This window comes from Epinephelus moara, chromosome 12 (assembly GCF_006386435.1).
Source record: "Epinephelus moara isolate mb chromosome 12, YSFRI_EMoa_1.0, whole genome shotgun sequence".
Lineage (NCBI taxonomy): Eukaryota > Metazoa > Chordata > Actinopteri > Perciformes > Serranidae > Epinephelus > Epinephelus moara.
This window is the reverse complement of record NC_065517.1, coordinates 10,263,197-10,275,534: the sequence shown is the minus strand read 5'-3', so window position 1 is coordinate 10,275,534 and position 12,338 is coordinate 10,263,197. Positions and strand designations below refer to the sequence as shown.

The 12,338-nt window shown below is 40.2% G+C and overlaps 1 protein-coding gene across 3 annotated transcripts in view; it reads left to right on the top strand.

Annotated features, from left to right (window-relative positions):
* The window catches only part of fam49a (family with sequence similarity 49 member A), a 42,462-nt gene that overhangs the window by 14,135 nt on the left and 15,989 nt on the right, over positions 1–12,338 (top strand). The window lies entirely within an intron of this gene.

Here is a 12,338-nt window from a genome sequence, read left to right as displayed (position 1 = left end):
TAATAAGGATATATTGATCATATCTAATATATGAGTGTTAACTAAAGGTAAGACCTCCTTAAGTAGCCTAGTTGGGATGGGGTCTAAGAGACACGTTGATGATTTAGATGAAGAAATCACTGCGGTCAATTCTTGAAGAGAAATTGGGGAGAAGCAATCTAAATGTATATTAGGTCTTACAGCTGTGTTTGAGGTTCGATAGGTAGGCCTACTATCTGAGGACAGGAGGTCATGAATTTTGCCTCTAATAGTTAGAATTTTGTCATTAAAAAGCTCATAAAATCATTACTGCTAAGGGCTAAAGGAATACAAGGCTCAATAGAGCTTTGACTCTCAGTCAGCCTGGTTACAGTGGCTAATAGTCAATAACTGACACACACACACACAGAATAGTGCTTGCCAAATAGTTAATAACAAGTATGTGTACCACTACACCCCTAATAAGGAGTTGCCTTTAAAGAGGCTTCAATAGGGCTGCATAATGAATCGCATATTAATCATGGTCACGATTTTGGCTTCCCACGGTTAATTAACATGATTGACTGCGATAATGATGTTTAAATTGCATGCTCCGCCCATAGAAAACTCAGGTGCATATGAAGTCACTTCCTAAACTAACAGTCAGCCTTCACTTACGGGGAGTTGTCATGCCGCTGCACACGCACCCTGCTGCAGCAGCCTTTGAAAAACTTTCCTCAGCGTTGCCACTGCAGACAAAGGGAAAGCTCCCATTCATCAACAGTCATAATCTATTGCTGGAAGTATTTTGGATTTAGGAGACAGCACATCATCATCATCAATAATTGAGATGTTAATATCAATCAGAATAATTGTGATTATCATTTTGGCCATAATCATGCAGCCGTAGCCTCAGTGAAGCTTTCTCCTTTATCCCAAGATTAGGATTTTGTTGTTCCAAAATGGTGGCAAGAAGTTCACTTAATTGCAGTCTTAAAAAAGTAGGTGGTAACGTAAAATATTTTGTAAACTGGATACTGTATCTGCTTCATTCTGTGACAGTCATTTTTACTACTGAGCTTCATTGTCGTTGCAAGATCTTCACATCTATTTACTTGCCAAAATGGCTTGTAGATAAACTCCCAGGCACAGCCAGAATGTAGAAGCATTTGGCTGGTGGTCATTTTCCTCCGCCTGGGATTTACTGTGTTTGACCAGCACTACGCGCCTTTATAAAATGCATTTATTTTTCATTGGCAGTTCTTTGTTCCTCAACATGAGCAACACAGTGGGCTCTGACTCAGCCTGGGAATGAGGACTGCCTTTTTTTCCCTGTTTTATCATGTTCCAGGTTCAATGTTTTATCAGCATGACTGAAATATGTGCACCAAGACACAGGAGAGGAAATTGGTTCGTCTTATTGCATTTGAACTTCACAAGGCTTGTCTGACAGTGTTGTAGGCTGCAGACTCATTAATAGTCACCTGATTTAGAGGAAGTAAACTGGAACCAGATTCCTTAAACTGCAGGTCAGGTTCAGCCGGCTTGGAGTTTCCTAGGTTTGTATTTCCTGTTACATGTAGTAGTTGTTTTTGTTTGTTCCCACACCAAGTACACAGAGACAACTACTGAATGTCTCTTACTCTACGTTATGATTGTACAATCAATGCATAATAATGGTGTATATGTTGGAATTATTGATCAGGATTATTTTGATTTTAGGTGACAAAAACCATAGTCTAACGTCATTTTAGTCCAGCATCTTGACTCAACTGGAGTAGAAATTGTAGAAATATTTAGTAAAGAGGAACTACACTATTCACAAGCATAGTAACAATGAAGTCCTAATGTGATAGCAGTTGTACATATGAAGTTGTGCAGCTCTACCTGCATGAGAGAAAAAGGAACTTACCACAATTCCCACACTTTGCAGCACCTGCTCAGCCTGCTTGGGTTTTTCTTTGCATTTTTTTTTTTGTGTGTACTGAGGATGGGTAAGCTGACACATTTCCTGTTCAACAGAGTATCAGTTGATGAATGAAAGGGTTTGCTTGCAGTAGTGTGGTGTCGTGTCAAACGTTTTCCTGTTTTGTGTTAGTCGATGATCCTTTTAAGGGTTACGTCCATCAGTGCCAGGGTAGTATGGAAGGCTAGAGCGCTGCAAAATGACACATTTGATGTTCTAAAATAAATACAAAGTGAATTTAAGTGCTTGCTATCATACATCACTGTCAAGTGAATGAGTCTTGATGGTTAGTGATGTCTCCGTTTCCCTGTCACCCCCGCCTAAAATCCCCAAACCCAGAGCTCACTGGGCGGTTATGAATCCATCATCCATTCATCTGCTGTTGCCATGCAGCGCACGGAAGAAAGATGCTCCAGAATTGTCACAAACACACACGCACACACTCATTCATTTACTCATGGGAGGGTTGCAGTCTTCCAGCCCATTGAACCTCCATTGAGGGTTAACCCTTGTTTGAACCCTTAGAGGGTGTCTGCAGAAGGCAGATCATCCTGAGCCAGATGTGTCTCTCTCTTCCCAACCCCCTCCTCTGTCACTCCCTGACCCCATCCTTTGCTTTTTCCAGTGCAGAAGGGGACAGGCTTTTGCCATCAAAGGCACGTGCTCTCACCACACCACACTTGTCTTAAACTGAGAGCCGAAGGTGTTCTCACCCGAGACTACTGCTCAGTGCTCACTCTTTACTCACAAGTTTGCGCACCAACTCCCCTTGCGTGACCTGGAGCAGTGTTGGAAATAAGCATTTTCCAGTGGTGGAGTTGATGCTCATCCATGTAAATAATTGATTTACAGGTTCAATCCTGGATGTCTGTGAACATCAACAGCTGTCACGCTATCCATGGTTTGTGCAGAGGCTTCCTGTCGTCAGTTTTATGGAGTATGTAACAGAACAGTAACAGCTGATTTGACTCAGAGTGCTCATAAAGTGTCATTTTACACAAACCTAACAAATGAACATATTCACAAAATAACAACAAACCCCCTGTCGAAAACTGCACATCCATGTCTCTTATTTTAGCTTAATCTACAAATGACTTGAGTGATTTAAATGCTCTTAAACAGGTCTGTATCATATGGTGTGTAGTTGATGTAAAAACCTTGCAACCAGTAATGTTGCCTGGTTGTTGATTGAGATGAGAGCTTGGTTAAAATAAAAGGAAAAACAAAAGGTATGATGACTGTAATGACCTCAAAAATTTCACCCCTAATAGCTATTGGTCTGTTACCATCATGATTATGGATGTCAACCAGTAATCGGTTAACTGCCAAGAATATGTTTGACTAGTTAGGCATGTCAGTCTATAGGTTTATTTTGCTACTCCTCAATTCATTGCACTGCGCACCACCCAGCTCAGGAGGGAACTAGCTAGCATTACCGATTAGCAATATAACGCCTTCTGGACCCAACAGCATTGCTGTGGAAACATGGTGCCTACCTTCTGGTGTCCCCCCAGGTCACCTTGATGAGAGGGTGGCTCAGTTTTGGGTCACAAACCCCCTTTGGCAATGTTAACTATGTTAACACTGTTAGCTCTGTTAGCACCACTATCAGTGTCAGCATGGCTAGTGGTGCTAATACCTATTAAATTACACATCATGCTAAAGGGGTTTTGCGGCTCAAAATGAAGCAGCAAAGCCATCAGAAAATATAAAAAAAACAAGACATTGACATCACAAAACAATAAAATTTCCCCACCTCTAAATGGTCAGCACTTTGATATGCTAAAGCTCACTGAGTCAGTGGAGCGCTGCACTAAAAGGAAAGACCTATTATATTACACATCATTTAGCATTTTTATTTTTTTTAAATTAAAGTTACCAGTTAATGATATCGGGCTATCAAAAGCAAAATTAGCCGGTACAAACATCCCAAATCATGATTTACACATTAAACTGTACAAGACCAAAAGGGTGTTTTCTCTCTAACCCTCTGCACTAACAGTTGCTTGTCATATTTGTAGCCCAGGTCAGATTTAATTTATGGCTCATTTTGACTGCAGAAACTTAAATGTAGCATTAAGAAAACAATGGGTCTTGATCCAAAGTGGGTCAAGGCCTGTTTTTCCCCTCAGGACATGGAAAAGGTTTTGATCGACTGCAAATGAGACTCTACAGTTCAGCAGTATGCCTCTCTCTGTAGAAGTCAAGAGCCATTGTTGTTTTGTTTGGTTGATTTTTCGAGGAAGCATTGTATTTCCAGTCTGGTGTGACGGCTGTGACTCTTGTCTTTTCTTGAAAGGTAGTTTTCTGAGTAGAGTTGTGTGGACAAAGGCACTTCTGCTGTCGACCTTGACAAATGCTGTCTGACTGACTTGGTCTCTTTGTATCTCCTCTGTGCTCGTCACTCTCTCACCACTGCAAGCAGAAATACACAGGACTCAGTGTGACTGTGGGCTAGTAGTAATCACTGTTTGCCAATGCAATTTCCTGTACCGGGCGTACATCGCCACAATCTTTGAGACATTTCCGGCTATGACGTTGCGTTGTGTTTATGACTCATTCACTAGTGGCTACTGTAAATCACAGCTACAAAGGCATCTACATAGGTGAGTCATTTCAGCTTGAATAACAATCAACATTAAATGTGCCAGGCAGTCAGCATATATGAGTAACATTTTCAAGGTAGTGTCAGCAGCTTACAGAATACACATTAGAAGAGCATTCAAAACAAAGAGAGCATAAGATATGTCATGTTTTGGCTGCATACTATAGTTTTGTTTTTCCACTTCAAACTGTGTTGGACAAATTTGTATTAGATAATAATATGTTCTTAGTGTTTCATTGAGTACTCAGTGGTTTGAGGCTAATGTTGGCCATGTAAACACTCTGTGAAAGCACAGCTGATATAAGCCAGATAAGAAGGACTTGTGCACGTTCGCTATTATGGTTGATTGAACTCCGTGAACTGTGGGATATGGAGTCTTTGGTGTTCTTGTGTAAACTTTGACTACAGACCATTGGAGTAGGGCATTCGCTGGGCACTGTCAAGTAGTGTGTGTCTATCCATGTTACACACACTCACACACTTACCTTTGGTGGAAGTGTTCTCTGGGCTTGCCTTAGCACAAATCTGCAGACATTTTTGGACACAGCATTCGGCTGAAGTTAATTTTTCTTACAATATACTAGTCTTTGGGTACATGGAATAATGGAAGGGTATTGTTAGGCTTTTAATGATACTGCTACTTTTATCTATTCTTTATTTGTTTGGTTCATTATTGCTACTTTTATCAGTTCTTTTTAATCACTAAATATCTGCTCATAGTTTTGAATAGGATTAGAGTTGAATATTTTAATTATAACTACATTTTGTTTCTAAAGCAGCAACGTATACAACAGCAAAGTCATTATATGAACATCTGAAATACCAATTCATACCTAATACTGGATTTCAGTACCCATCCTCACTACTGTTTGGAAAAAACATTTGTCCCATCAGGCCAAAAACTAAATATAGTATGATAAGAAAATGTCTGTAACTCAGAAACTACAAGGTGCACAATGAAGTGTTTGATATCTGTGAACTCGTAACAAGTTGCATATTGAACTTTGACTATTGATAAGAGTGTGATTTCTGCATGTATTCTAAAAATATCAAAGTTGTACTGTTCGGTATGTGTCCAGCGTATGTCTGTGCCAAATTTAAGAACTTTAGACCAATCAGAACAAACGTTGTGGCATTTTTCCTTATCATCCTAAATATAAGCTTTGGGCACAAATTGTACCTCAGAAAGATCTGCAGCCATTAAGCCTTTCATTCGCAAGGGTAGAAGATATTTTCTGTTTACTTGTGGATCACATTTGAAAACACTGTTCATGCATGAAAGTGTTTTTGAGCACTGTTTAGTTTTGCTCTACTTTTAGGCATTCTACTTTTTAGTCACAGTTCATTCCCTGAAGCAACACAGAGGCACTGTAACAACAATGGTGCTCTCTTTCTTTAGGTTTTTGGATTGTGTTTGGATGCACAACTCCATTTCTCGTGGATACATATATACCTTTTCTTGTGATTTCCCCCAGGATTATTTCTGGCATTTTCTTCTCGTCTTCATCACACGCCTGCCGTCTGTCACTCTCCCTCTCCTCTACCCAGTGGGTGTGGCATCCTCCTTGCCAGGCGTTCAACCAGAAGTGACAGCAGCTTTCATCACACACCTTCCCTTTTTCTAAACAGTAAACCATTGAAGAACAACGTGTGTATGCATTTGTCCCCTTCAGGGTTCCACTCTGTCATATTCATGAGCTTCCCGTTTTAACAGATGTCACCATGGAAACAGATAGCTTTTAGACACAGCCTTGAAGCGGACTGTGTGGTTGGCATAAAATAGCCTGCATATATTTTCATGCAGGACTGTTTTATGTCTTTGTGGGTGTGTAAGTGCTTGCAAATGACAAAGCACCAGGTTAAGTCAGGTCATCACCAGACATGTAGCTAACTTTAGAGTCAAAGGATCAGACAGAATCGTAATTTTACTTTTTCTTTTGCTTGCATTACTCTTTGTTTGTACTGGGCACTGGTTGCCAAGAGTCTTTTGGAGCAGTCTTGTGACTAAAAAGGTGATAATCTCAAACCAGACAAGCAAAATCTGTCTGGGGAAATTGTTTTCTAAAGCTGCCATCATGGTGTCCACAAACAAGACATGCTGCTCAATGGGACTGGTCGCTGCTGCTCGAAATAAATCAGATTTTATTTTTGAGTGCGAGGTCAAGGTGAGGTTGCCGGTACTTTAAGATTAGGTAAAGCTACCAAAGCTAGATCCCTAAGAGTATGGCTGCAAAATAGATGAACAGACTGAAATGTAATACAAATGAAACCTTTGCACACATTCAGTATCTTAACCATTTTAGAGGACACAAAGTATTTCACTGCTGGAAAGATGATCTTTTTTAAAACTGGGCTGTCTATACAGTAGAAAGACACAAACACTTTTAAAATTGGTGCTACATGACCAGAGAAACCAGGGAAAAGGGCTGTGGGATTCACTTGTTCAAGAGATAGAAAACCTACAACTACCAGAATGCACTGTGCCGCACCGGACCAATAAACGCTGGTGGTTGACGTGATACAGGCTTATCTGTTTTGACACAGGAAATAATATGCCCGCCGGCTTGTAACAAAAGATCTTGAATTTAAGTTAAGCAGTAAGCAGAAATGTTTCTGACAACATTTTAGGTGAGTTTACCACAGTTCAATTACATATACTAGCCACATTGGACCTCATTTACTAATATGTGCATAGAAATGTTCTTATTCTGCACATAGAATAAGTGTGAATGTAAAATTACTGTCAGATTCATGACACGTGTGCATTGGCTGATTATGTTCTTACCACTGTGCCTATGTTGGTGAATCAGAATCATCCTAAACTGGCAGGCCCGTGCCCAGTCAGCATACTGCCACACCCCCATTTATCTTTACAAAGAAAATATGTACCCAGAGATATATCATGGAGACAGTGGTGAAGTTGTCTGTATGCATGTATTAAAGCCCTGACACACCAGTGTAGGACCGTCAGTGAGCGTCTGTGAATGTAATGGCAGTGGGAAACAGCTGATGAACCATTCGTCACGCTCTTTAAATATGTTCAAACATGTCTATCTCTGATGTGCTCTCTCCTGAAGGCACACGCTGCAGTGTCTGCCACCAAAGTTAGATATGTCATCTTAACATCTGCTTGGAGGTAGATCAGAGTTTTATTATATACCCTGTTACTCACCAACAACAACAACAACAATAATAATAATAGGCCTTATCATAATTTCATGGCACTAACAATTGGTGGTAGTAGCCATGATAAGTGGACAGGCAGATTCAGTAAAAACAATGGAAACCAGAACTGTTACATGTCATTCTCATATATTCCATTTAAAGCCAGGACAGGCACACTCAGTTTTTATAGTGAAATATTTTAATTATGAATAATTGATTAAGTGGAAAGGCCAAGGATGAAATAAGTGCATGCATTAGTAAATGAATGGTTTGAAATATTGTTGTCTATTAAAGCCTTCTTTAAAATAAATGTGGTTTTTATGCGCTATGCATTTAGATAAAAGATGTGTTTACATTTCCTAAGACAGTTGGGCTGTCATCATTTGTGTATACACATGGTCTGTGGCAGTTCCAAATTTGTTTGTAGAGAAAATTCAGGTAAGAAAATCCCAGATTTCTACCAAAGGGTTTATACACTCTGTTTATGCACAGATTTGTGCATATGCACTGTTATAGGGAATTTATACTTCTGCGTTGAATAGTTTTCTATAGTTTTTGTAACTTGACGTGCACCTCCCCAGAAATGTAACTACACCTCGCGGCAATGCAGACCTCGTGTCTATTTTTGCAAGCTGAAATCATTTCCCTCATGCATGTTACATTAGTTTGGAAACCGTGTTTAGTATTCGACAGTTGTTTTGTCAGTGAACCTTGTGAGTTGTAACGGAGCCAGAGTATGTACCGTTACCTTTGTGAAATGTTGCTGCTGTCCTTGGTTTTATATGAGAAGAGGAAAAGATTGCCGGCCGCTAGGCTAATTTATACAATGTAAAATGCCATAGGCTTGTGCTAATACCGTTAGCATGTTACATTTGTATGTAAAACGTGTTTGGTATAAGACAGTTGTTTTGTCAGTGAACCTTGTGAGTTGTAATGGAGCCGATTTTGTAATTGTGTGTGAAATTGTCTCTATCAAGCCATATGTAATGTGTGTTTTGGGTGTGTTTTGAATCAACTAAACTTTACAGCACTTAACAGAAAGCACCGCCGCTGACTAGTGTTTTGGAGCTGTAACTGCAGAGTGACACAGACCGCCCACCGCACAAGTATAAATGCTCACAATGGCGTAGGTGATGTGCGGAGGGTCTGCGCACAACTATAAATCCTGCTTTAGTGGGTGAGGCCTGTTGTTATGATACAAAGCTGGTTGAAAATCAGCAAAGTTCCTCTGTTAGTCATTGTCAGTTACAACAGATACATGTGTAAAGGAGCCATCTAACAAACACACTGATGTTTTTTTACCAGTCCACATTTTCCTCAAGGGCAAAGAACAGTCCAGGCTGAGATTAGGTGAGAACTGACTTTATATACGAGGTGATGAAAGTTCCCCTCTTTTGTCAGAACAGGTCAAGAGTTTGATTCCAACATGATATCATCCACTGAGAGGAAAAAGTGACAAACTGTCTGAGATACACCTGTTTTTAGGTCATAGATAACTTTGTTAAAGTCTGGTTGGCAGAACAGATGGAGAGATTTTATTGTCGACATTTTGTTCCAAAAATAGTAAATTAACTCTGAACAATAGATTGTTAGGGGAAAATGAACCTTACTGCAATCATACTGAGACATAATGGGCCTGTATTATTATGTCTGTTATTCCTGTGGGGTCACTGGAAAATTCCATTCTGGCTCTTGATTGATGTTTCCTGAAAAACATGTTTATTTTTTAGGAGTCTGCTCGTATCTCCGTCCTCTCTGTCTGGCTCCACCACCTGCCGGGATGATTGACAGATTTACTGACCGACTGGCGACTGAACTGACTGACTCAGCTGCTTACTTGCCTGGCTAAATGTGTGGCTACTTCACTGAAAGGCTGGCTCACTGGGATAACTAACTGACTAAATGAAGGGCTGGATGGATTACCGTCTGGCTGGCTGGCTAATGGCTAATGGCTATTTTCTTTTAATCTGGAACAGAGCCTGCTGACTGATTTTGGAAATGGACTTCCTGGATAATTAATCAAATTCAGTTTCATTGTGTAAATGGGTTAACTGCCTGGTGACACCTGTTTGTCTTGCTGGCCTGGCAGACGGGAAGGACTAAGAAAGTCCAACTTACGTGTCACTGAAAGAGGAAGCAGAGAAATTAAAGGGAGAAAGAACATGAAAAGGGAAGAAGGGAAAGAGTACGTGGATAAAGAAGTTGACGTGCAGAGAAAGAGAGAAGTTGGATGTAATGAGTGAAGTGGGTGTGATGATGAAGTGTCTGCTCTCATCAGCGCTCAGTCTGTGCCGTCCACATGGTGTTTTGGCAAATGTATGTGTCTAAGAGGTCCAGAAGGGACGTGAAGTGAGCTGTGTGTGTGTGTCTTTAGACCTGGCTTAATGTTGAGGTGAAGTCCGCTCATGTATCAGACCAGGGGGAGTCACCACACACTACCATGCCCTTATAAGGAGAGTGTCTAGTGTCCCTGTGGAGCCTCCATCCATCCGTCCATCCATCCATCCACGGTGTCCCACCTCTTTCCCCTGGCACTGTTGCTGTGCAGGTTCTCTAGAGGAGGAAGGGGGTCAACACAGACAGATGAGGACTATTTTCTGTGACAGATGGAGCCATCTCGGTCTTTTGGCTCTCACGTGGTAGTTTGTACTTATGTATTTGTGCATCTGAAGATGGAAGATTACACAGTTAGTGTTTTTGTATTAGTAGAATTAGCACTAAATGATTTTGCTAAAACAGAAGTTGGTGTATGTTCTGGAGTATAGCGGGGGGGTTAGTGTAGTGCTCCAATATGCTGTCACTAATGTTATGTCTCAAGCAGTGAAGCTTGGTAAAAATTTGCAGTGTGTGTGGTTTGCTCGATGCTCTGCATTGCTAGGGGGAAGTCTGGGTGATTGGTTACAAGATATCCACAAAATGCTTCTTATGTCACACCCATATCTTGCATAACTAATTATTAAAACCAAAATGTGCTTGAGCACCTTCCTTTTTTGAAGATGAACTGTAAGATAAACGTAGCGTGTGCACTAGACTAAGTTTTCAGCTTAGCGTATGATATGTGGACACGATCTTTATCATTTTGCTGACCTGATGATTGTTCATTGTGTTCACATGGTTGTTTGTTTACCCAAGAATTTCACCAACATTATGTCAGACTAAACAGTATGTTTTTTCTGACCTTTTATAAGCGATTCTCCCTGTTTTTTCTCTCTAACCCCGCCTACTTGCACACGTTGTCACAGTCCTGATAGTTGTTCGCTTGCCAACTCCTGGCAATGAGCTGCAAAGTCCATCATTTGTAGTCACCCTCCAACAGCTTCATCTTCCACTCTGTAAATCCACCAGCAGCACACTGGCCGAATTATATAGCGAACTGCAGTGTACCCGGAGCTCCATTAAGCTTGTCTAAAAGTCGCGGAAAAGGCATCACTTTTTTCTGTCTTTGTTGGTCAATGTTTGTATAAAGTCTCAAAATGAGTAATTTTGAGCTACCTATATAGATGGACTAGATTTTTATATATACTTTTTTGCATGTATGACACGTGTCAATTACATTTTTAAATATAGGCTATAGGCTATGTGAGGTTTTTTTGTTTCATATTCCAGTGAGTGCGTTTACATGGACATGAATAACCCATTTACGATCGAGTTTTTGGAATATCCCTTTTATGTGTTTGAGCTGTAAACACCATATTCCGTTTATGAGAAACCCAAAATTTCCAGCTTGAGTACTCTGAAAGAAACTGGGATGTATACAGGGAATATGAATTACCTAGTTTCTCTGTGCTCATGTAAACAATATATCCAGAATATGATCATAACTGGAATATACTTCATAAATGGATTGTTCATGTCCATGTAATCACACTTACTGTCTAAATATTCCTAAGAATTAAAAGTTCATCGCTCTTCATAAGAGTGTACTTGCATGATTATTCTCTTATATTATCATTACATCAGTGGCATATGAATATGAAGATGTGAAGGTCATTAATGTTTGTTGCTATTATTTCTGGGACAATATATGGTCAAACAAAGTGAGTTACTGTAACAGGCCACGGTGTGTGCACTGTACTCGTTCAGGTGCTGCACTGTAACCTTGTTTATACCATTATGTTAAAACCAAACTTTGGTAACCATGTGCAGTTGTAGAGGGTAAGGATCATGATTCCCATGTGCTTTTTTTTCCCACCTACCCCATACTATACAACACAGTAAGAAAACACAGCCTTATTCCTGCTTCTTGTTGCTTTCCAGTCAGACCTCTCCATAATTTAAATCAACTCTGTTGTAGGCCAGTGTTTTACTGCTGTGCTGCACAGAGAGTGCATTTCTAGACTAGACTACCAGACTGGAGTGCAGTGCATAATGATAGACTGCCCTGCTAATGATCTGCTCTATTGTTCAGCTGATAACATCTTGACAAGCAGGTTTTATGGGCCATCACGGCGTTGACTTTGCCAGTTGATAACAAGTTGATGCCAAAAATTCTTTAACATTTGGTTCAGAAAGTGGCTTACCTGGTGTTTTAGGTGAGAATCAGTTGTTTGCAAAACAAAAATTGTTAGAATTTTTGGAATCACTGCTTATTTAATTGTTTATAAATGTAGCTTTTACTCAGCTATATGTGTAAAAGATATTGAT